The following is a 25,958-nucleotide window of genomic DNA, read 5'->3' as shown; positions in this document are numbered from 1 at the left end:
AGGGAGCAGGGAAATGCTGCTCTGTTTATACACACTGCTGTCAACAGCGATGCTGCCTCTTCCAGACTCACATCCTCCCTGGAGCTCCTGGATCCAGGCAAAGATTCCCCCCTTGATCCCAAGATCCTGCAGGACTGCCTGAGCCTCTCCTCCCATTCCCTCTCCTGGAATTTGGCCCAGGGGAGTGGCACAGCCCCATGCAGGGTGCAGACAAGTGGATATGTGAAGGTTCAAAGGGACAACCTTGGCAAATGTCAGGGCAGTGTTTTTGCATGGTTGTTCTGCTGCTCTGATCACCAAGAGCAGCTCCGGGTACGTCACGCTGGGATTTTTGTCCACAGGGATGAAGCAATGCCTCTCTTTGCCCCTCCTGAGCTTCCCTGATACTTTTCCCAATGCTTTCCACCTTTGTGAGTCTTCTAAGGCACTGGTGCACGGCTCAGCCTGAAATGTTACTGCTCACCCACAATTTTATAAATCTCAGGTGTAGCACATCTCCTTCCCCTCCCCCCTGAATTTTGATGTGTTTAGGTTTTGTGGCAGGAGCATTTTTATGCCTCTTCTCATTTTTATTTTTTTCCCTGAAATATTCAGTGAATTTGCCCTTTTCTCATTCTGATATGGGCCTCAAGGGACAGATCCCTCCTATCCATCTCCAGCATGCCATAACAGCCTGGGACAAGCTGGAAAAGCACTGGGTCTGAATCCACCCTTTTGATATAAATGGACATTATGCATTTTTAATAGACATGGAGCTCAGTGAAACCCTTAGTACTAGCTGAGCTGGCACAAAATTCCCAGGCAAGGAGTCTTTGGAGCTGATCTCTCCCTAGGTACCTTGCAGAAAATGAGACCAAGGACAAAAAAAGGCCACGTTTCCCTTTGATTGCAGGAGCTGCTGTGTTTTGCAGAGGGGGTGGCTGAGCAGGAGCTGCCTGGCTGTGCATGAAGGACTCTGGGCTGGCAGTTCTTGTTCATCCTGTTCTTCCACAAAGAAGGTGCAGCTTGCAGGGAGAGGCTGCTCAAAGCTCCTTCCTTCCAGCATCATCTTGGTCTGGAGGCATCATCTCCCTGCTTTGTCCAGCACAAGCTCATTTCCACCTGAGGCAGGGGTGGAAATATATATATTAGATATAAAATATATATATTATAAATTATTATATATTATATATTTATATTATATATTATATATCATAATATATATTCTATGTTCTATGTTCTATATTCTATATATTCTATATTCTATATTCTATATTCTATATTATATATTATATATTATATATTATATATTATATATTATATATTATATATTATATATTATATATTATATATTATATATTATATATTATATATTATATATATTATATTATATATATTATATTATACATATAATATATATATTCCTCACTTCAGGAATAAGGAATGTGGGAATCCTGGTCCCTCTGAGACTGCAGCTGGCCTTTGTCAGTGAGCCTGATCATTTGTGGGTGATGTTTGGGTTTCCAAACTTCTCAGCAGAAATCTCTGCATCCCCTGGAGATGCACAAGTTGAAGCTGGAGTCTGAATGCTGTAGGTTCAAAACCAAAAGGCCCAGTGAAAATTGTGGGAATTCCTGGTGAAAACCCCTGAGGTTGCCCCACGCTGTGGATCCCAGATTGCTGTGTACTCCAGCTTTCCCCAGTCACCAGAATGATGGGGTTTATTTTTTTTTTTTACTTTGTTCTTCCTTTTTTGGCAAAGCATAAGTAAATCTGTCTATACCTACAGGTTTCCATGGCACTGTAACCTTACAGAGAGGGAGCAGCAGGGGAGGATCTGTGGATCTGTGCACGTCCACTGTGGAACAGGGAGAGATAAATGGGGGTGCTTGGAGGGGATTGATGTGGTTGGAAGCAGCTCAGGACAGGGGAAAGGTGCCTCACCCCCAAGCTCAGCAGTGACTTTTGGCTCAGGTTAAACTGCCCGGCTGCCATTTGGAGGCACACTCGCTGTGGGGTTCAGCCAGCTGGGAGAGATCTGCTTCTGAGCTCCCAAAGGGCAGGATCAGGGGATCAGACCTTTGCTCTCCCTGTGCCCTCAAGCCCTGCGTCCTCCAAGTGATCCCCACGGAGGAAGGGAGCATCCTCGTGTTCTGTGCATGGACAGAGGTCACAAACAGGTCCTGCACATGTCAGAGCTCAAGGGCAGCCCTAGGCACATCCAGAGCCTCCTTCCCATGGGAAAACGCTCCTGCTGCCATTTGTCCAGTGCCAGGACCCTTGGACAGCCCCCAGGAGGGACATGGGGCTGCTCAGTGTTTGGGTGGGGATGGCTGAGCAGGGCTGTGGGAAGGCTGGTGCTGCAGGGAAGGGAAGTAGGATGAGGTGCAAGGAGGGCTGGCCACTGCTCCCAGAGCCTGGCTGGGCTCAGCTGGGAGCCACCAGCATGGGCACGGGCAGAGAGGAGCTGAGGGGACTGCTCTGAAGAGCTGGAAGTGGAGCCGAGCTCTGCCTGTCACCCTGAGGGCTGGAGGGGAGCTTTGCCTTGCATCCAACACATGGCCACCTTCTGAGCTTCCTCTGAGCAATGCTGAGCCCCCTCACCAGCCAGAGCCTCTCCATCCCCATGCCATCCCATCGCATCCCATCCCATGGATCCCACCCCATATCCCATCCCATCCCCATCGCATTATGCCATCCCATCCAATTCTATGGATCTCATCCCATCCCATGGGTCCCATCCCATCCCCATTATCCCATCCCATGGATCCCATCCCATCCCATCCCATTATCCCATCCACCCCATTATCCCATCTCATTCCATCCCATCCCATCTCATCCCATCCCATGGATCCCATCCCATCCCATCCCATCCCATCCCATCCCATCCCATCCCATCCCATCCCATGGATCCCATCCCATCCCATTCCGATTATCCCATCCCATGGATCCCATCCCATGCATTATCCCATTATCCCACCCCATCCCCTCTCTCCCCGGCCCCGCAGCCCTGGCTGTGCTCAGGGTGAGCAGAGCAGATCCGATTCCTCCCGGGGCCCTTCCCCGGCAGTCGCTGTCGCTGTCGCAGGTTGCGGTGCCCCTGCCGGAGCGGCATCAATTGGTACCGACCATTCCCCGAGCATCCCCTCCTCTGGCAGCCACAGCCTGCCGGCGCTGCTCTGGACACAAAGCAGCCACGCTCTGCCTCCTTCCTCCCGCATCCCGCTGGCCTCCTCCTCCTCCTCCTCCTCCTCTTCCTCCTCCTCCTCCTCCTCCTCCTCCCTGTTTGCTCGCTCTCTTTCTCCCCCGAACGCCAGGCTGCAGAAGGCAGACCTGCGAGCCGGAGCACAGCGAGGAGCTCCCCGAGGCTGCTCCTGGCCGAGGGAAACGCGGGCAGGGATGCGATGAAGCAGCGCCGTGCTCGCTGCCTGGATTAAGAAAGAAAACATTAAAAAAAAAAAAAAAAAAAAACCTAAACAAAGCGAGAAAAGCACCACAAAGCCGGACGCAACAAACGAGGCGGAAAGGGGGGGAGAGAAGGAGGCGGAGGTTGCTGGATGGGCGAGGAGCCGCTTTGAATCGTGCCTCTGTTCGCAGGGATTAGAGCATGAATGGGAGCAGCTTCCCGGCCGCGATGGAGACAGAAGGCGGCTCCGGCTGTGCTCACAAGGTAACTCTGGCTGCCTCCCCCGGCTGCATGGCTGAGCCGAGCAGGACACGCATCCTTTCTGCGCGGGGTGTGTGTGTGGATGCAGCGGGCAGGGCACGGGAGGGAGCCGGAGATGCTCGGAGCGGTTTTCCCTCCCCTCCCAGCGCAGTGAGAGGGCGCAGAGCGGGTCCGGGGGGCTGCGGTGCTGGAGATTCACTTTGCCCTCGCTTTGCCCGAGGACACCGAGCTGCTTTCCCCGGGGATCGCTCCAGGAGCTCCCAGCATCGCCCTCCCGACCCTGCGTGCCCCGGCGTCCCTGGGGCTCTCGGTGTCTCTGCATCCTCCCGAGCATCCGTGCACAATGAGGGGAGGGAGGTGAGGCCACCCGGAGTTGCTGTTCCCCTCCCTTGGTCATCCTCTGCCTTTTCTTCGCACCGACAAGGGATGGGATGCGGGAGGAGGGGGAACTGGAATCGCTTTCATTCGTGCCAGCAGCGCCGGGAGCCAACTTTGAGGCTGCCTAAAGGGAAAAGCTTCCCGAGTGCTGTGGTTTATTGGGGGGAGAGGAGATGGCTGAGCAAGGCTCAGAGGAGGGATGTCTGTGTTGTGGCGTGGAGTGGGAGTGGGAGGGGATGGGAACCAGTGGTTGTGAGGGAGAAAGTCAGGGCTGATCAATGAAGCTGCCCACAGATGATGCCTTCCTCTCCCTGCTGGGCCTCTCTGTGACTCAGTTCCTGGGTCTCTGACCGTGAAACTCCGAATTTCTCTCAGTCAGGGCAGGCAGCACAACTTCAGACAGGGCTGGGAGGTGCCTTTGGCCAGATGTTGGGGAAAGCCCCGAGGAGAGCCCGATGCTCGCAGCTGTGGAGCCCCTCCCCAGTTATCCCCAGCGATCCGAGCCCTTTCCTGGCCATCCCTCACTACCTCGGGCAGGATCCTGCTGCTGCCACATCCATTTGCAACCATTCCCCTCCTCCCCGTGCCTCCAGGGGCTGCTTGATGGCTCCTGGCACGGCGTTAGGAAGCGTTTGCTTTGATTGCTGAAATAACGACGTGTCCCAGAAGTCCCCACTGGTGCGAGCACATCCTGAGCCCCAGAGTGCCACCAGTCCCTGTCAGAGCCCGGCTGTGCAGGAACAGTAATGCAGGAACATTCAGGGAGTTTGTGGCCCAATGTGAGGCACTGGCAGAGACTCTGGAGTCTCTTGCACTGCTCTGCACACACTTGGGTTTTTGGTGTCCCTGAGCATCCACCTGAGTGAGTGGATTCACCAGGATTTGGCTGGAAGGTCACAAGGGCTGGGGTTTCTTGGCTTACCTGGCAGAGATGGAGCTGAAAGGGTGTGGAGAGGAAAATGGAGGCACTGGGGAAAATATCTTCTTTCTGTGTGAAACCCCAAACTCTGGTGTCTGTGCCAGCCTTGAGGGATGCAGATGATGTTCTGGTGAAGGAATTCAAGCAGGATTAGTTCTGTGGTAGAGGTTTGGAAATGGCCAAAGCCAGCAGGACAGTGGCTGTTGCTATAATGGGAAGGCAGCTGATCAATAAGTTTATTTTCCTGTTTGAATATTTATGGGTGTGGGGAAGGCAGAGGAAGAAGATGCAGTCAGTGATGTCGGCTCTGGGTACGTTCCCATTCCAAAAGGATTTGAATTCCAATTCCTGGATTACAAATCCCTTCCTACAAATCCTCTCCATGGGCATTCCTGGGGGGATCCCTGCAGTGCCCTGACAGCTTCAGTGTGCAGAACAGGGGACACAAACGTCATGTTTGGCTTCTCTGGGACAGAAAAGCCAGAGGGTCTCCATGAGGGTCTCCATGAGGGTCCCTCTCAGTGTAAAAGTCCCCAGGAGGAGAGGGGTAGAGCTTTCCCACCTGGCTTCCCAAAGTTTCCTGACCCACCAGAAACTCAGAGTTTCCCATCCCATATCCCATCCCCATCCCCATCCCATGGATCCCATCCCATATCCCATGCCCCATATCCCATATCCCGTATCCCGTATCCCATATCTCATATCCCATATCCCCTATCCCATATCCCATATCCCATATCCCCATATCCCATATCCCATACCCCATACCCCATATCCCATATCCCATACCCCATATCCCATATCCCATATCCCATATCCCCTATCCCATATCCCATATCCCGTATCCCATATCCCATATCCCATATCCCCATATCCCATATCCCCATATCCCATATCCCATACCCCATACCCCATATCCCATATCCCATACCCCATATCCCATATCCCATACCCCATATCCCATACCCCATATCCCATATCCCATACCCCATATCCCATATCCCATACCCCATATCCCATACCCCATATCCCATATCCCATACCCCATATCCCATACCCCATACCCCATATCCCATACCCCATATCCCATATCCCATATCCCATATCCCATACCCCATATCCCATATCCCATATCCCATCCCATATCCCATATCCCATATCCCATATCCCATATCCCATCCCATATCCCATATCCCATATCCCATCCCATATCCCATATCCCATACCCCATATCCCATTTTGCCTTTTGAGATGATTTTGCTCTGTCTTGCCCTTGTTCTATTTCTACTGGCTCAAAAAAAAGTTGTGCAAAAAAAGCAATTTTTAGTTTTTCCAACAAAACCCAGTGGGCAGATCTGAATCCAGAGGAGGATAGGATGGGGTCCTTTCTTGCATTTCTGTGCATTTTCTGTGGCAGGGATGAGCAGTGCCAGAGGCTGCCTGGATTCCAGGGCTGCTTTTCAGCAAGAGGCCTGACCTCTGGGGATGCAGCAAGCCTTGGTCAGCATCTTCCTCTGTGGCCCTCAGTGGTTCCCTCACCCTGCAGGCCTTCATTTCCTGGCTCAAAAAGTTCAGTGGGCTGCACTGTAAGTTGTGTTTAGCTGGAGGAGAATTTAGTGGGGCTTTGATGTCTTGTGTCCTGGTGTGGTCGCCACAAAATGATGCCTTGGGAAGGCTGAGCTAGAGCAGAGGTTGGACAGAGCTAAAGAATAGAGCAGGGATTTATTAAAAGGATCTCCTCAATGGATGCACCTTGGGCAGCACAAGAGCCCAGCCAGGGCTGCACCCAAGGTGAACCAAAATGGTCCCAAAATGAACCCAAGATGAACCAAAATGGCTCCAAAATGAACCCAAGATGACCCAAAATGGTCCCAAAATGAACTCAAGATGAACAAAAATGGTCCCAAAATGAACCCAAGATGACCCAAAATGGCCCCAAAATGAACCCAAGATGACCCAAAATGGCCCCAAAATGTACCCAAGATGAACAAAAATGGTCAAAAAATGAACCCAAGATGACCCAAAATGGCCCCAAAATGAACCCAAGATGACCCAAAATGGCCCCAAAATGCACGAGCGCTCCCGGGGTCTCTCCCTGGGATCAGTTCTGCTCCATTTGCACCTTGCAGTTCATTGTCCCATCCCAGCTTTAGCCCAGGCAGTCCCACCCTGCTTGTTTTTCTCTCTCCAGCCCACGGGGTTTGTGCTCCTGGGCTGAGATTTGGATCATTTCTCCTTGGTGCCCAGCTGGAGCAGGAATTGTTTTGTCTCCCTGCTCTGTGCACAGAGCTCAGCATCCCCTGATGTGAGCCCAGACCCACACACTAAAGCAGCACAGAATGTGAAAAATAGAAAAGCCAAAACCTGAGGCATCAGCTTCAACCCACCCCAAGGCAAAGCTTTTCCTGGGATCCATGTCCTTGGAAGGTGCCTCTGTGGCTCCTTTTTCTCTGGGATGTGTTTTCTGATCATGTTCTGCCTGTGGAGATCCTGGATCAGCACCTGCCCGTGCTTTGCTGCTGTGGTGGCAGGAGGAGTGACCCATGCCAGGCGGGCTGAAGGGTGAGGATGGACTCTCCCTTTTCCTCCTGCATTCCTTGACTTTTTGTGTTTGGGTTGGCCATCAGGGCTGGATTCCCCTCCAGGAGCTGAGGAGGGATTTGCTGAGCAGAGACCATGGGATGGGGTCCTTAATTTGTCTCCATCTCTTGCTGGAGACCCAAGGAGCAGCCCCAAGTGCTGGCAGTGCCACAGGGTGGGGGTCACTGTGGAATACATCTGCTCCAGCTGTGCTGGGAACTCCTCATCCCCAGGGAATGACAGAGGGGGCAAAGAATTCCCAGTGCTGGGGAGCTCACCCTGCTCTCTCAGTGCTCTGTCACAGAAATTCAACCACTTCAGCCCTCCTCCTACCCTCATCCCTCTCCCTCTGTGGGTTTTTTGGTTGTACCAAGTGTCACTTCCCAAAAGACTTTGTTCACAGACTCAGGAAATTATTATTATACACCTTAAAGCACAAGTCCACTCCCTTTTTTTCCATCCTGGAAGTTAATTCCTTCCCCCTGCACAGTTCTGGGCAGAAATACACCTTAGAGCACACTTCCACAGCCATTTTTGCATCCTGGAAGTGAGTTCCTTCATTCTGCACAGTTCTGGGCAATAAAACACCTTGGAGCACACTTCCACAACTGTTTTTTACCATCCTGAAAGAGTTCCTTCCCCCTGCATAGTTCTGGGCAGGAATACACCTTAGAGCACATTTCCACAGCCATTTTTGCATCGTGCAAGAGTTCTTTCCCCCCGCACAGTTCTGGGGAGTAAAACACTTTGGAGAACATTTCCACACCCATTTTTCTATCCTGGAAGTGAGTTCCTTCATTCTGCACTGTTCTAGGCAGCAATACACCTTAAAGCACAATTCCAGACCCTTTTTCTTTTCCATCTTGCAAGTGAGCTCCTTCTCTCTGCACAGTTCTGAATAGTAGAATACCTTAGAGCACACTTCCACAGCCATTTTTCCACCCTGGAAGTGAGTTCCTTCCCCCTGCTCAGTTCTGGGCTGGAATAGACCTTGGACCACATCTCCACACCCATTTTTTTTCCACGCTGGAAGTGTGTTCTTTCCTTCTGTGAAGTTCTGAGCAGTAAAACACCTTAGAGCACATTTCCACACCCATTTCTCCGTCCCGGAATTGAGTTCTTTCATTCTGCACAGTTCTAAGCAGTAGAACACCTTAAAGCACACTTCCACACCCATTTTTTTTTTCCATCCTGCAAGTGAGCTCCTTCCCTCTGTTGTGAGCAGTAAAACACCTTGGAGCACAGTTCCACACCCATTTTTCCATGCTGGAAATGAGTTCCTTCCTCTTGCACAGCCCTGTGAATTTGTCCTCCCCCTGTTCCTGCCCTGTCTGGGTACCACAGAGCCCTGAAGCCATTTCCCAGCTGCTGTGGTGCCTTTGAAATCCCTCCAGCTCTGCTCTCCCTGCGAGCCACGGCCAACACAACACGATCTGCCTGGCTGTGGCAGCAGAATAAATAGGAAATGCTCGAGATCCCCCTCCTGCCTGCATCTGAGCTGTTCTCCTAAAGTCAGGACAGGAGCTAAGCTTCTGGCTAGGGATTTTTGTGCTGTTCTTGAAAAGCAGTGCAGAGGGAATTGAAAGCTGAGGCTCAGAGGGAGAAGCTTGCTCACCTCCAAAAAATGGGGAACCCTTTGCCTCAGTGTTCTGAAGATTGGGGTGTCACTTCAGGTAGGTTCAGCTGTAAAGAAAAATAGGAATTTCCAGGGTGAAGCTCTTCTGATCTAAAGGAATTCGCCTAAAATACAGCAAGTTGTTGTTTGCAAAGAGAATAAAGACAGGCAGCTCTGCTGAGGGGACCTCCCTGCTCCTGTGGCCCTGCGGGGAGCAGGAGAATGAGGAACACTTCACCCTCTGACAGGAGACAGAGCCATGGGATTGGTCTCAGTTTCCTTGCTGGACATCATTCCTAAATGCCCTGCAGGTTCCTTTGGCACCTGAAAGGCAAAAAAAAACCCCCAAAAAACAGCAAAAAAAAAAAAACCCACCAAAAAAACCCCAACCTCCCCCCCGCCAAAAAAAAACCCCAAACAAACAAAAATCCCCAAAAAACAAAAAACCAAAGCACCAAAAAAACCCAACAAAACAAAACAAAAAAAAAGGCTACTCCAGGAGAAACACCCCTGGAGTCTGCCTCACCTTCCATTGATCTGGAAAGAGCCCAGAGCAGAAGGAAGGATGCTGGGGCTCTGCTCTGCATTTCATGAATGGATGAATGTAGAGACACAAGAGGGGATTTGGAGGGGATTTGGAAGCCTGCTCCAGGATTTGTCTGGCACACAGAGCATTTATAATACTTCCAGCATTATCATAACATAATGCCAGCGTGATTTGGGGCCCGCTCGGGCTCTCAGTGAATAAAGAGCAGCGCTCCTGTCACCATTGGGGGACAGGGATCTCACTTGGGATGAGTTGGGGTTTGCTTGGTCCAGATTCTTGTCCTGGTGGCCCCAAGCAGGGCCTGGGATGCTCTGATGTGCTGCTGTGAGGAACTGGGGCTGCTGGAGGGTGTCAGTGTCACAGTGGGTGAGTCTGGTGTTTGTTGGTGATGGAGAGAGACGGGGAGACTGACTTAGTGATCAGAATCTGATTTTATTGTGGGATACAAACACTGATATACTATTTCAGGGAGACTAGTGATGTGTACTACAATGATTAGGTTAAAATCACACAAACTTATGCATATAACAACATCTCTTGCTTGCAGGGTTTAATGGGATTTCATTTTTCTAGTAAATCTGTTTGATTGAGTCTTCTTGCAATCCAGATCTAATTTTGAAAGTTCCCTTTGCTTTTGCCAAGGCATCCTGTTATCAAATCTGTGATGTTAGCCAGGTCCAAAGTCGTCATCTGTTTTGTGTCCCCCAACATTCCAACGCCCAGATGAAGGAAGGAATGATGAATCTGACTCCGTGTTCTCAGAAAGCTAATTCATTATTTTATGATACTATATTATATAAAAGAACACTAAACCAAACTATACTAAAGAATAGAGAAAGGATACAGACAGAAGGCTAGAAAGAACAATAAGAAGAACTCGTGACTCTTTTATAGATAAGATACAATAAACAACCTTGAGACTGAGAAATGAAGAGCTCTGACTCTTTCTTCAAGTGCCAGGCTGGGAAAAGAGAATTTTGAACTTTTCTTGGGGTCACTCTGAGCAGTGAGAGACCCTGACATTTGGCAGGAGCTGAGGGACCCTGAGGGACATCAGGCAGGGGTGAGAGGGAGGCTGGCAGGGCTGCTCCTCCTGTCCCTCACAGAATAACCATAAATCCCCCAAAAATGAGGGATCCAAACCAGAGCAGATCCCCTCTCCTCTCCCTGAGCAGCCAGCAGAAGGGATTTTGCCAGGCTGGGTGCACTATGAGCAGTGAGAGTACCTGCAGACATCTGGGGAGTGGGCAGGAGCTGAGGGACCCTGAGGGACATGGGGCAGTGGTGAGGGCAAGGCTGGCAGGGCTGCTCCTCCTGTCCCTCACAGAATAACCAGAAATCCCCCAAAAAATGAGGGAGCCAAGCCCTCTCCTGTGCCTGAGCTCAGGCTGGGAAGGGAGCAGCCAGCAGAAGGGATTTTGTCAGGCTGGGTGCAGTACCTGGAGACTGGTTTGGCTCATGAATAACTTGATATTTCTCCTGAATAATGGATGCACGTGATGGCTGCTGAGGCAGGGCTGGGAGGGGGCTGGGAGCCTGAGGGAGGGAGGGAGGGAGGGATGGGGCTGAGCTGGGCTGAGCTGGGGGCTGGAAAAGGGGCAGAGGGGATGTTTGGGTGTGAATGGGTGTGACTGAGGCAGAGAGGGGGCTTGGCTGGTGTTTTTGTGTCCTCTGCAGTCAGCAGGAGTATATAAGTGCATATTTACATAAAAATATATTCTATAGTCTATATATATAGTATATATGTATATATATTATATTCTATAATTACATTATATATGCATTACATTATATTACATTATGTATACATTCAATATAAAAAATCTATATTTTAATATATAGATTATGTTAAAAATGTAAATAGAGAGTATATAATATTGTCTATTATATACATTGTATATGTACACTTCATACATATATATACATACATATGTACATATAATACATATATAATATGTATTATATATGACAATGTATCAATAATATACATCAATAATTACATTAATAATATTATATTAATATTATTAATAAAAATATAAATAATAATAATATTATATTAATAATACATTCATAGTATGTGTTATTATATGTATTATATATGTAGTACATTATATATGTATGATATATTATATTATATTATATTATATTATATTATATTATATTATATTATATTATATTATATTATATTATATTATATTATATTATATTATATTATATTATATTATATTACATAACATTATATTGCATTGCATTGCATTACATTATATTATTACATTATATATGTATTATATATTATTAGTGCAATACAGCACTGCCCAGCTTGGGCTCTGGAGCTAGGGAAGGTGAATATTAGTAATTTGCACAATTTAAAGAATTCTAATTTATTAAGTTTTTTTATTTTTAAAATGTTTGCAAATATTTGCCATTTCTCTGCCTCCAAGAGGGGCTTCCCTGGCTGTGTCCATGGCAGGAGAGCAGTGTTTAAATCACAGGGGCTGTGAATAAATCCCAGCACAGTTTCTGCTGTGGGTCAGGACATTCCTGACCTGGGCGGGTTTGGGACAGTGCAGAGAGAGCTGTGGGGGTTTTTGGGGGTTCTGGCTGTGCTCAGAGCAGCAGCATGCTGTGAGAGGCAGCCTCTCTCTTCCTGGAGAGACAGCTCTCACCTGACTTTCTAGTGGCACGCTCTGCTTCTAATTTGGGAGAGAGGGAAGGAGAATCTGGCACAAGGCTGCCACCTCTGAGAGGCTGCCAGGCACTTTGTGGCGCTGCCTGCCCGCTCCCTGCAGCCTGGCATGCAGGAATATTCCCTCCCTCCTGCCATGCCCTGTGACCGTGTTCACAGGGGTTCCAGCATGAGGGAAGAGATGGGGATCTGACTCCACGTTTCAGAAGGCTTGATTTATTATTTTATGATATATATTACATTAAAACTATACTAAAAGAATAGAAGAAAAGGATTTCATCAGAAGGCTGGCTAAGAATAGAATGGAAAGAATGATAAAAATGGTTTGTGGCTCAGACTCTCTGTCCAAGCCAGCTGACTGTGATTGGCCATTAATTAGAAACAACCACATGAGACCAATCACAGATGCACCTGTTGCATTCCACAGCAGCAGATAACCATTGTTTGCATTTTGTTCCTGAGGCCTCCCAGCTTCTCAGGAGGAAAAATCCTAAGGAAAGGATTTTTCATGAAAAGATGTCTGCGACAATGCCTGGCTCCCAAGGAGGATGCAGAGCTCAGGAGAGGCTGCTCTGGGTGCTGTGGGCTGCTGGGGACAGTCCAGGGTTTATTCAGATGGGCTCTGATCCACTCGGATGGACAGCAGCTGGTTAAGGAGATTGGAGCCACACAAGTCACTGCTGATGAATAATTCTGCCTGTGTCTTTCCTATAATAGTGTCACATTCAGCAGGCATGACTCGGACATATTCATCTTCCCAGAGCGTGCAGCTCCTGGAGTGACCTCCTGTGAGGCTTTGGAAGTGTTGTCTTCTGTTTGTCACATCAAGGAGCATCACTCCTGACATGATTTTTAGCAGAGACAAAAAAATTACTGCTGAAATGGGGAGTATTGGAAAGATGGGTTGGAAGCTGTGTGGAAAAGGACAACTCTGAGAGCTCAGCTCACTCCTGGGTGGCCCACTTTGAAGCCTCATCTCCCTTGGAGTCAGTTATTCTAAGTTATTAGTTCCTTTAACTCTGAAATTCTCCCAAGTGCCAGCAGCCAGAGCTCAGAGAGGAGCACAGGGAAGGGGCCTGGCAGGCACAGCTGTGAACAAACCCACTGTGAGACGAATCCTCAGCAGCAAGGGGGACCTGCCTGGATCCTGCAGGTGGAGATTGTGTCTCTGCCCCCAGCCTGGCAGGCTGGCCTCAGGAAAGAGGAAAAATGGCAATAAAAGGTGCCTGTCTATAAATAAAGCCCCATTTCTGCCCTTTGTGGAGGCTGTGGCACTGAGAGGATGCAGGAATTGCTGTCAGGTGCTGGGCTCAGGGAAATGCTGCACACCATAAATCTGTTTTGGGGATTTTGGGGGTTTTGGACTGGCAGGACACGTGTGGGAGGGAAGCAGGGGGACCTGAACTCTGTCCTTTGGCTTTGGGAGATGTGGCAGCTGGGATTGGTGGCAATCCCCTGAAACTGTCACCCCACATGTGCACCTCCTTCCTTCCACCCATTTGCCTTCTGAAAATGCTGCCAGCACTGTTTCTGTCCTGTTTGTCTCATTCCAGAAGGCTCTAAAGGCAAGAGGCTCAGAGTTAATAAATAACTCACCTGAGAGCCTGGGTTATCCCAGGGCAGAGCAGGGTGGGATCTGGGTTATCTCTGTACTGGGTTATCCCACTGCTGGGAGCCCTGCAGGGCTGGGAGCCAGGCTGGGCACAGAGCCTGTGGGGTGGGGAACAATCCCAAAGTGGGATGGGATCAGCCTGTGGGGTGGGATAGAATCCACATTTGGGATGGGATCAGCCTGTGGGGTGGGGAACAATCCCCAAGTGGGATGGGATCAGCCTGTGGGGTGGGATAGAATCCACATTTGGGATGGGATCAGCCTGTGGAGTGGGATAGAATCCACATTTGGGATGGGACCAGCCTGTGGAGTGGGGAACAATCCCAAAGTGGGATGGGATCAGCCTGTGGAGAGGGGAACAATCCCAAAGTGGGATGGGATCAGCCTGTGGAGTGAGGTAAAATCCACATTTGGGATGGGATCCCCACGTGCCCCCTCTGCTGCTCCTGCTGTGGGACACTTTCACCTTGTAAATCTTGGGGTGCTTCCCAAAGCTGAGCTGCACTGGGGGGATGTGGGAAAAGGGAGTGCAGGGAACCCTGTTCCAGAGGCAGGATGGGAATCCATGGCTTCATTCTGTGCTGAGAACCAGCACACTCAGAGAGGCTGAGACAGAAAATTCTCTTTTTTGTCATCATGACAACAATTGGGAGGACCAGGAGTGCCCAGATGTCCTCTCTGATGTGCCACATCCCCATTTCCATAGCCTGCATTTCCCTGGAAGTTCCAATCCCTGGAGCTGCAGTGGCCCCATGCAGCTCTGCCACCCCCTTCTCTGTCTCAACCATCATTTCTGCTCTGGCTCATCATCAACTGAGTCAATGAGTTTAGTAACTGATGTTTTTAAAGATTAGTCATCTATAGGAATGACATTTGAAAGACTGACAGCTCCAATCAAATCACAAGGGCTGCTCTTGTGCTTGAAGTTGTTTAATTAAAATAAAAAAAAAAAAGGTAAAATCAACCTGACTAATTACGTGTGGTACAGCTGAGGGAAGCACAGACGTGGTCCTGGGAAGGGAGGAGCTGCCAGGGAGGTGGGGTGTGGGTTGGGCAGCCCTGAAGGGAGAGAGCTGGAGCTCTGTGGATGTTCCCTCCGCCCTGCTCCCTCCTTGGGCAGGGCCCGCTCTCTGCCAGGCAGGGCTGGTGACAGTGGTAATAATAATAATAATAATGACAACGCTGTGATTTGCCTGGTTGATTTGAGATGTGCCATAATTACTGCGTGATTACAATATTCTTAGAGCAGGGCTTACAAACCCCCCCAGCTCCTCAGAGCTCCCCAAGGGCTCATCTGGCACCTCACCTTGCAAGCAAAGCCTGCAGGGGAGTCTGGGTGTTACTGGGATATTTTATGAGAAATCCCTTTGCCAGGATTGCTTCTCCTGGCAAGATGAGAAGCTTCAGCTTCTCCATGTCCTGCTCCTCTGGAATGTGATTTAGACAATTATTTACTTAGCATGTGAATTGTTTTTAATTAATGGCCAATCACAGCCAGCTGTGTCAGACTCTGGTCAGTCATGGGTTTTTATTATTCATTCTTGTTTAGCCTTCTGAGGTCTCCTTTCTCTTTCTTTAGTATAGTTTTAGTGTATCATTTTCTTATATAATATAATATAATATAAATATAATGTAATGTAATGTAATAATATAATATAATATAATATAATATAATATAATATAATATAATATAATATAATATAATATAATATAATATAATATAATATATCAGCCTTCTGAGAACTTAGATTCTCATTTCTCACCTCATACAGGGGACCCCACAACACCCCAACATCTGGGTGTCTCTGAGACAGCTCAGGCTGTGCCAGGTGAGGGCTGTGTGCCCTCAGCCAGCTGTAGATCAGAGTTTTCTGCTGCTGAGACTCTCTGGGGGAGTATTTGGTGGCAGGATGGTGCTTGGCCAAGCAGGACAGGCTTTTCCAAGGGCTGAGGATGCTCCTGGGAAGGGCAGGGGATGGGGAGTGATGCTGGCACCGGGGGATGCTTTTCTCGCTGTGACAACCTCGTGCTCACTGAGTTATGATGTGTGCAATGCTCAGCTTCATCTTGTCTCCAGCTTCTGCTTTGATGCCTTTTGGGGCTTCCTAAAACACAGGCCAGGCAAAATTAAAGGAATAAAAAGCAGTTCTATTTATTGAAGGGATTTCAGGTACATTTAGAGCAGACAAAACGCATCCAAAATGGAGAATTGGTCATGGGTTTCACACTTTTATAAGTTTGGTCCATTTGCATTTTGGGGGTGAATCTGCCAATTCCAGCTTCAGCTAATGAAGTCATTGACCCCAAGTTTGCTGCCCCCAACTCCCTTTTGTTTCCATTTCTGGGCCCTGAGTCAGTGAGGTGTCCTTGATTGCCAGGCCTGGAGAGGAATTGTTGTGTCTGCCCAGAATGGGGAAGCAGCAGCTCCCACTGTGTGTGGAGTTTGGAGCTCTACACTGAAGAACTGCAGGGTTACAAATAGATGGAAAATATAAAAGCTAAAATCCCAAGGCACCAGTTTGGCTCCTCCATTTCTCATTCAGAAGATCTGGATAGGCTTGGACCTGGAGTGATTCTAAATTGAGGAGAAATGACATTTTCCAGGCCATGGGATTGGGCTCTGCCAGCATTGGTGCCTCTGCCATGGCTGTGCTCAGCCCCTGAGCTCCCTGGCCAGAATTGGGCAGCTATTTCCATCTCACCTCCAGAACAGGCTGAGGTGAGCTGAGCCAAAATAACTCAGCCACAGGGAAGGCAGAGTCAGCACCAGGCTGGGGCTGGAAGCTGGACAAGGCTGAACATTCATCCTGTGCCTTTCCCTCTGAGAGCCAAATCCCATTTCCTCAGGCAGGGCTGGAGCAGCTCTGGGTTTATTGGATTGGCACAGGGGGGTTGTGCTGGTGGGAGAGAAGGAATCACTCCCTGCCAAACACCTCTGACATGGAATGGGCCAGAGTATCATGGGGATGCCTTGAGAAGGCTGAGCTAGGACAGAGGGTGGGCAGAGTTAAAGAATAAAGCAGGGATTTATTTTTAATGGATTCACTTTGGGTAGCACAAGACCCCAGCCAGGGCTGCACCCAAGATGAACCAAAATGGTCCCAAAATGAACACAAGATGAACCAAAATGGTCACAAAATGAACCCAAGATGAACCAAAATGGTCACAAAATGAACCCAAGGTGAACCAAAATGGTCTCAAAATGAACCCAAGATGAACCAAAATGGTCCCAAAATGAACCCAAGATGACCCAAAATGGCCCCAAAATGCACGATTGCTCCCGGGGTCTCTCCCTGTGATCAGTTCTGCTCCATTTGCACCTTGCAGTTCATTGTCCCATTCCAGCTTTAGCCCAGGCAGTCCCACCCTGCTTGTTTTTCTCTCTCCAGCCCACGGTGTTTGTGCTCCTGGGCTGAGATTTGGATCATTTGTCCTTGGTGCCCAGCTGGAGCAGGAATTGTTTTGTCTCCCTGCTCTGTGCACAGAGCTCAGCATCCCCTGATGTGAACCCAGACCCACACACTAAAGCAGCACAGAATGTGAAAAATAGAAAATCCAAAACCTGAGGCATCACTGACATGTCAAAGGATCCCAAACAGGCAGAAATTCATATTCCCTGGGGAAAGAGCTGGTGAGCAAAAGGTTATAAGAGCATCCTGTGTGCTCCTATGAGCAGGCCCAGCAAGCTCAGAATTTGGGCAGGGAGCAAAAATCCACACAGGAGACCATTTAAAAATGACCTTCCAAGCTGGGTGTGAGGTTTGTGGCTGCACTAATGCACTGCAGGACTGCAAGCACCAATTGTTTGTGCTGCAAGCTGCTGAATTATAGTTAGGCATCTGCTTAATCATGCCAAATTCCCCTCCCCTCACTTCCCTTTCCACGCTATGGCATCAGAGAATCAATGTTAATTCCTCAGTCCCATTACTGACTCCTCTTTGGGCACCCACACTGAGCAGGGATCAGGATTTGAGCCTCATCCCTTTAAAAGAGCCATCTAACAGGGATGGGAGCTGGGAATTTTCTCTCTAAGCTGATGGAGTGGCTGATTTCTTGTCCAGCTGCTGAGCTGGGAGCTCTGAGTGCCACGCTGAGCTCTGCTGGAGTTTCCTGAAAGGCCACGGGAGTGAAAATCCACTGTGAATATTCCTGTAGGTGCCTTTTTGGGATACCTAAAATCAGAGGCCAGGCAAAATTAAGAGAATAAAAAGCGGTTCTGTTTATTGAAGGGATTTCAGGTACATTTAGGGCAGACAAAATCCACCCAAAAATGGACAATGGGTTATGGGTTTCACACTTTTATAAGTTTGGTCCATTTGCATTTTGGGGGTGAATCTGCCAATTCCAGCTTCAGCTGATGAAGTCATTGACCCCAAGTTTGCTGCCCCAACTCCCTTTTGTTTCCATCTCTGGGCCCTGAGGCAGTGAGGTGTCCTTGATTGCCAGGCCTGGAGAGGAATTGTTGTGTCTGCCCAGAATGGGGAAGCAGCAGCTCCCACTGTGTGTGGAGTTTGGAGTTCTGCACTAAAGAACTGCAGGGTTACAAATAGATGGAAAACATAATAATATACTATTATTAAATATAATTTATTATTGGTACTAGTAGTAACATTAGTATTAGTATTAAATATAATATAATCTCTTTCAAGAAGATGGAAAATAGAAAAGCTAAAATCCTGGAGAGGAATTGTTGTGTCTGCCCCAAATGAGGAAGCAGCAGCTCCCACTGTGTGTGGGGTTTGGAGCTCTACACTGAAGAACTGCAGGATTGCAAATAGATGAAAAATATAATATATTATTGCTAAATAGAATAGAATAGAATAGAATAGAATAGAATAGAATAGAATAGAATAGAATAGATTTATTATTGTTGCTATATTATTATTATTATTATTATTATTATTATTATTATTATTATTATTATTATTATTATTATTATTATTAAAAATATAAAAGCAAAAATCCTAAGGTATCAGTGTGACTGGCACTGCTCTGCCATGAATCTGTTCCTGCAGTGCTGGGATGAGCTCTGGTGTTGTTGGGACAGGAGGGGACAAGGACTCGGGCTCGGGGAGCAGCAGTGACACTGGGAACCTTGGCAGCTCTGCAGTGGAAAGGTAGTTTTGAATAAATCAGGAATTTAAACATGAGTTTACCCAGATGTCACAATGGGACATTAAATGAATGACACACACAAGCTGAGATGTCCAAGGCAAAAACAGAGCAGTTTATTTCTGAACTGCAATATTTATAAACTTTCAAAAGTGACCATGGATTGGAGGATGAAATTGTCACCTCTCCAACCACACTGGTCAAACCAACAGCCCATCAGTTCTCCAAAAAGAAATGCAAAACGATCATTATTTACATGAAAAGTGCGTGAGAAACTCCATTACAAAAATGTAAACATCAGAAGGCTTGGAAGAACTTTAGAAGAACAGGGTGACACCCAGAGAGTGTTCAGCTGAAATTCCCAGTGTGACTGCTCTGGGGGCTTCTGACCATCACAGCTGCTCCTTGCAGCTCTTGCAACTTTTTTTTTTTTTTTTTTGCAGCTCTTGCAGCTCCTTGCAGTTCCTGCAGCTCCTGCAGCTCTTCTCCTCTGCCCCAGCCCTGAGCTGCACCTGTGGGGAGGAGCAGGGAGGTGATGCCAGCTGGGAATTCACGGCACTGGAATTCCAGAGTGCCTCATTCTGCCCCCAGGCAAGGAACTCTCCTGTCTGCCTGTCTGGAGCATCTCCCAGCCTGGACATTGCTCAAAGTCCAGCAGGTCCTGCACAGCAGTTTCTGCTTCACCTCTGTCTTCAGGGACTGGTGTAGCAGCTGCTGCTGTTTCTAAAAGTGATGGAGAATTTGGATGTCTTCATGGTTTTTTTTGAAAAAACCCACCTTTAAGATATTTGATGTTAGCTATTGAAAAGAGAATAATCATGTTTTTAGGAACTAAATCCCTTTTTAAGTTCCCTTTTTAGAGAACTCAGTGGTAGCTTTCTGCAGTGGGAGAGGGAACTTGCTCACAGCTCTGCGAGCTTCTTTCTCCCCTTTTCTTTCATACATTAGAATCAGGTTATTAATAACTCCTTTTAAATAGAGCAGGATTTATTTTCTTCCAGGGGTTGGGAAGAGCTCTTTAATTAAAAGTGAGTGCTGATGGCTGTGGGGCTGCTGAGCTGCTGCCAGGTGATACCAAAGGTGTGTCCCACCCAGGAGAGCAGTCTCACCTCCAGGTCTGCAGTTGAGAATTTTGGGATTTGGGACATAAATTGAGCCTTGGTGGCTTGCTGGGCACAGCTCTTCCTGTTTGAGGGTTGGATTTTTGAATTTGCCAGCGTGTCCCACCAGGGCTACCCATAGAATCCTGCACCAATAATTCACAGAGGATATAAAAGTTTTGTTTGGTTTGTTAGGGTTCCTTGGGTACAGGGGGAAAGGAAAGGAAAGGAAAGGAAAGGAAAGGAAAGGAAAGGAAAGGAAAGGAAAGGAAAGGAAAGGAAAGGAAAGGAAAGGAAAGGAAAGGAAAGGAAAGGAAAGGAAAGGAAAGGAAAGGAAAGGAAAGGAAAGGAGAAAGGAAAGGAGAAAGGAAAGGAGAAAGGAAAGGAGAAAGGAAAGGAGAAAGGAAAGGAGAAAGGAAAGGAGAAAGGAAAGGAGAAAGGAAAGGAGAAAGGAAAGGAGAAAGGAAAGGAGAAAGGAAAGGAGAAAGGAGAAAGGAAAGGCTCATTTCACATTTGGCTCAATGATTCAGCCTTGCACATCCTGGAAAAATGCAGTTTGCTGGCCTGCAGGTTGGAAAGATGAGCTTTTTCCTCTGGAAAAGTGCAGTTTGGTCATTGTGACCTGCCACCTGCTCCCATGAGGTGTCACGTGGCAGCTCCTGCCTCCAAACCCCTCGGACAAAGCATATGCAAAGCCTATTATGGAGCTGTGGAATTGAGCCTGATCTCGTGGAAATTGGGTCATCCTTTGTTAGTGTCACTTTTTCAGATCCATGGGAGTCAGCAGTGCACACACACTCGGTGCAAGGCAGAGCACAGAGGTGGAAATGGAGAGCCTGGGACTGTGTCTGATGTGGGCTGGGCTGAGCAGAGGGGACAGCTCGAGGTGGGCTGTGTCACCAGTGAGGAGAACTGGATGAGAAACCCTTAAATGAGAGAATTGCTGGAGCATTTCCACCAGCAACCTTAACAAAAATCCACCAACTTTTCCCAAAGCAAAGCAAAGCAACTCCCAGCTGCCTTTCTATTTTGGGAGTGGGCTGTAAGTCAAACAGCTTTTTATCTCGGGAGAGATTCTTCTTAAAAACCATGTGAGAAGTGCAGCCCTTCATCAGGGAGGACTGGGGGCAGCAGAGGCCTCCTCATCCCACACCTGAGTCAAGGCACAGCTTTCCCTGGTGTTGGCAGGGCAGAGCATTCTCTGTCTGACAGATGAGGAATGCCATGGTTGACTCACAATTAAAAGGAAAATATTGTGAATATGTTAGGAGCAGTTTCATAGGTTTATAGTTATATATAACTAGACTATATATATAATAACTATTATATACTATAGTATAATAGTTATATATAATAGTTATAATAAATATAGTTATATATAATAATATATATAAATATATTTTATATATCTATAAAATATTTATATATTGTTTATTATATTCATAATATATATTTCATTATTTTTATTATATATAAATACATATTATATATAATAAATATATATAATATGGATAATAGTTATATATAACTTATATATTAGTTATATATAACTATTATATATTATATATAATTATATGTAACCATTATACATATATCATATATTATATATAGTTATATATAACTATTATATATATTATCTATTATATATATTATATATAATATATATAATATAGTTACATATAACTATTATATATATTATATGTAATTATTATAACTATATATTATAACTATTATGTATAACTATTATATTTAAGTATATTATAACTATATATATTATAACTATTCTATATAAAAACTATATAGGTCATATATAGTTATATTTATATATATATATAAATTATATATATATTTATTTATTTATATATAACTATATAGTTATAAATAACTATAACTAGCTATATTTATATCGGTTTATAGTTATGTTTTACCCCCCTTGTGGTGTTATTATGGGGTGCCCTGGGTTTGGGACATTTGGGAAGGTGGGATTGTTACCATGGCAATTCCTGACCTCCAATCAAGATTTAAGGCAGTGATCTCCACCCCTGGACAACAAAGAAGGAGTGGATGGACAGAACTTTGGGAGAGCTAAAGGGTTAAAAAGCAAAATCTCCATTGTGTGGGTGAGCACATGGTGAGGAAAATCCTCTGCTCCCAGCACTGTAATATTTTCTCTATTCAGTCTGCTGTTGGATTTTTGATAAGGTTTGAATAAACCTTTCCAATTTTTGGAAGTGAGCAGCATTTCTCACATCTGGAAGCAGAAAAGGTCCCTAAATGTGGTGCCATTCCCTGGTGAGGCTGTGCCAGCACCCAGGACCCACAGCAGCCTCACCACTGCTGGTGCCAAGGGTGTGTGACACATTTTTTTGCTCCTGCTTTGCTTGGCACAAGAAGGCTGCAAAGCTCAGGTTCAGCCCTTTCCAAAATCATTTAATAAAAAGATTCCTGCTTTTTCCAGCCTTGGAAAAGATCCCTTTGCAGCAGCAAGGACAGAAGTGCAGTGCCTGTAATAAAGGAGGAATCTGGACAGCACTTGGGCACTGTGGTGATGGCTGCAATGTGAGAGCCTGTCCAGGAAAACAAACACATTTAGGACAGTAAATCCAATATTTTTAGACTTTCCCAGGCGGTGCACCTTGCTGTTGGAAGCAGTGGAGCCTTGGGACTGTGTCACAGCATAAGAGCAATGCCACTGCACTTCTGTCCTGATTCTACCACGGAGGGGGGATTAATCTGGAGAAGAGAAAGTTTCTGATGCTTGTTAAAATTTGGCTGAAGCTCTGAAACTCAAGGGGTTTTATGTTTTCCAAACTGGTGGGTGGTTCATTCTAATTCTGGATATGCAGTTTATTCATATACACAACTAATCCTTTTTTGAATCCTGTTAAGTTCTTGTTCTTCTCAGTATCCTGTGGCAATAAGTTCCAGCAGCTAATTGTGCTTGTGTTGAGCTCCCTTGATCCACTTTACTCATGCTTGTTTAAAATTTAAGTGTTGTTCTGAGGAGCTTGGTTAATTTATTTTATTTTTTTTTCCTGGGAGATAATCTGTGTTCTTGATCCCATTTGTGGGTCAGGCTGGAAGGGAAGGGTGGGTTGGGTTTTGCCTCAGCTGTTGCAAGGCCAGGGGAATTTTGTGCCTCAGGTTCTGTGGCAGTTTGGAAAACACAAGAAATGGCTCTGTAGGCAAGGCAAGGGGTTTGTATGGGAAGCTGGAGAAAATACTGAGTGAAAAAACAGCCCCCAGAGGCTGAGCTTCCTTACCAGGCTTCTCCAGCACCTCTGGGTTTCTGAAATCTAAAAAAAAAAATAAATAAACTAACCTAAAAAAACCTAACCAAATTAAAAAAAACATAAAAAGAAGAATTCATTATTTCTGTATTCTGGCCATAGGAATTATTTCAATTTTTAAAAGAAGGAAACAAATGCTGGGTGAAGAAATGATGCAAACCCTCACCTTCCGTTGCATCATTGGCTCCAAAATTTGGATTGTCAGGGATGAATCCAGGTCTCCTCTAGCTGGAATGATTCTCTTGGACACCTGAAACATTTCTGGTCATTCTCCTTCCCTTTGCTGACTTGCAGTCTGAGGTTTGTGCTGCACAGATCAGCTCAGGGATGGCCATTCCCCCTCAGAGCTGACCTGAAAATCCTCTGTCCTTTTGTCGCCTGGATTGGGAGAATCTGAGCTTGAAAACACCACTCCTGATTAAACCCTCCAAGAAGCATCAATTCTGTGAGCTCATTACTCAGTTCTGGCTATGTTCTGCTTAATAACTAAACACTAATTAGCTGCACAGTTTTGCTACTATACTTATAATAGCCCCCATTAAAGTTATGGGGTTTTTAGGCAGTAATGGCTTACAGAGTAATTAACGAGCAAGAGGCTTTTATTGCTACCTTTATTTTTAGCCTGTGCTTTACAAGCCTGTTCTGCCAAATACCAAAAATCTTAAACAGAGGCTTGGAATGCCCATCCCCTGCCAGGCAGTGTGATAAAGAGCAGGGATGAGTGTGGAGCACCTGGAGCTCCAGAATCCTGAAATTCCAGACTGGTTTGGGTCGAAAGGAACTTAAATCTCATCCAGTCCCAGCCCTGCCATGGGCAGGGACACTCCCACTGTCCCAGCTTGGTCCCAACCCCATCCAGCCTTGTCCTGACCCAGCCTTGTGCCCAGGGTGTGCTGTGCTGTGACCACCCCGTGCCTCAGTTTCCCCCTCTGGGAAGGGGGCAGGACATCCCTGGGGTTGATTTCTGTGTCAGGCACTTGTCTGTGAATTCAGAAGGGTTTTTGGGGTCACAGGGCTCATGGGTTGAGGTGGGCAGGGCAGAGGGACCAACTCTGTCTTGTGCCACTCCAGCATCATTTCCCAGCAGGGATCAGACCCAGCTGCTGTTTCAAAAGTAGAAGGAACCCTGATTTCAGATTTTGGGAGGAAAAAGCTTTTGGTGACAATCTCCTGAAGTGTGAGGGTTTATTTTCTTTGCAAAGCTTTTGTTGCAGGTTTTGGCAGCATCTGTTTGTTATTTCCTGGCTTGTTTGAAGCACAACAAAACAATGTTTGCTACGTTTGTTTGGGGATTTTTTGAGGCGTTTTTTTTTTTTCACATCTAGACAATGTTTTTACTCCAGTAAGATGTATAGGTACAAATTCAAATCAAGCCTTTCTTTAGTTTAACATTTTCTAAATCACTTCTCTTCAGTGTGGGCAAACCAAGGATTAATGACACTGGGGCTGAGCAGCCCCAGAGGAGGAATGAAGGTAAAACTGCCTATAAAGGTTGCAGATCAAATCACTCGTTCCTATGGCAAGTGTCAGAGCTGATGCCAATTAACTTGATTTAAAAAAAGAACCTTCAGTGTTTAATAATCCAGCATGTTACTAACACGTGGCTCCAGGATTTATTAAAGCTTTTTTATTAGATCAGTGCCCTTTCCACGTTGTCATTCCTCGACACCATTGCCCTCTGCCGGAGGATGGGGATCTCTTTCATCTTGTGGCACCCAATTCTTCCCAAAACCGTGCAAAACTCCTTTGTTTTAGGAGTATTTAACCTCTAAAATCACTTCCATTTGAGCCAGTGATTTGTGGCTTGCACATCACTTTTCAAAAGTGGAAAAAAAACCAAAAGGCAGGATACTTTCTGTAGTGGAAAATAGAGTTTGATTGTTTTAATTGATGTTTAAATTTGTTCCTTCTCCTTCATTTCCCCGGGGAAGAGGAGACAGGGGAAGTTTAAAAGTGACAATCTGAATTAAGCAGGTTTTGTTTCAAACAGGTTCAGTGAGAAAAGGAGAGTGCTGTTGTGATGGGGAAGGGGTGGAGTGAATGCCCTGAACAGGAACATCATTTTTCCCAGACCAATTTTTGTCTTGTACCACAAACAGTCACAAAAATCCTCGCCTGGCTTTGGCAACAAGGGAATTTTAGGATTCAGGGCAAGCCCTCTGTCCTGGGCTGTGATCACCAGCCGTGTAAAATCAGGCTGCCATGTAATTCCCGGCTGGTGTTGTTCACAGGAGAAAATGGATTTCACCTTTGGCACATGCTGAGAGGGGGGAGCGTGGCTTTGTGACACTGAGAGCTGGTGTCACCTCTCTCATGGGCTCAGTGGATTTTTTAGCTGTTATTTCTTCCCACCCCATCTCCAGCAGCACAATCCTTTCCTGGGTGCATTTCTGGGGAAGGCACTTCCCTGGGTAAGGTGTTCAGCCTTTCCAGCTGCCCCTTAGGCCTTGCAGGGGTGCTCAAGGGACCTGTT

General features: G+C 46.7%; 1 protein-coding gene and 1 long non-coding RNA gene across 2 annotated transcripts in view; one reads left to right on the top strand and one right to left on the bottom strand.

Moving 5' to 3' along the window:
* Window positions 1–523: 523 nt before the first annotated feature.
* On the bottom strand, window positions 524–3,406 carry LOC131093906 (uncharacterized). Its single transcript, XR_009115630.1, has 3 exons — window positions 3,313–3,406; window positions 1,409–1,568; window positions 524–1,101 (listed from the first exon to the last, which is right to left on the bottom strand). It is a non-coding gene; the product is annotated as an uncharacterized LOC131093906 (long non-coding RNA).
* Window positions 3,407–3,413: 7 nt separating this feature from the next.
* B3GAT1 (beta-1,3-glucuronyltransferase 1) overlaps window positions 3,414–25,958 on the top strand; it is a 42,632-nt gene continuing 20,087 nt past the window's right edge. The window contains exon 1 of the mRNA XM_058041306.1: window positions 3,414–3,649. The gene's annotated coding sequence lies outside the window, so the exon portion shown is untranslated. The remainder of the gene's footprint in view (window positions 3,650–25,958) is intronic.

The sequence above is a fragment of the Melospiza georgiana genome, chromosome 27 (assembly GCF_028018845.1).
Source record: "Melospiza georgiana isolate bMelGeo1 chromosome 27, bMelGeo1.pri, whole genome shotgun sequence".
NCBI lineage: Eukaryota > Metazoa > Chordata > Aves > Passeriformes > Passerellidae > Melospiza > Melospiza georgiana.
The sequence above is the reverse complement of the archived record's forward strand: the minus strand, read 5'-3'. Positions and strand labels throughout refer to the sequence as shown.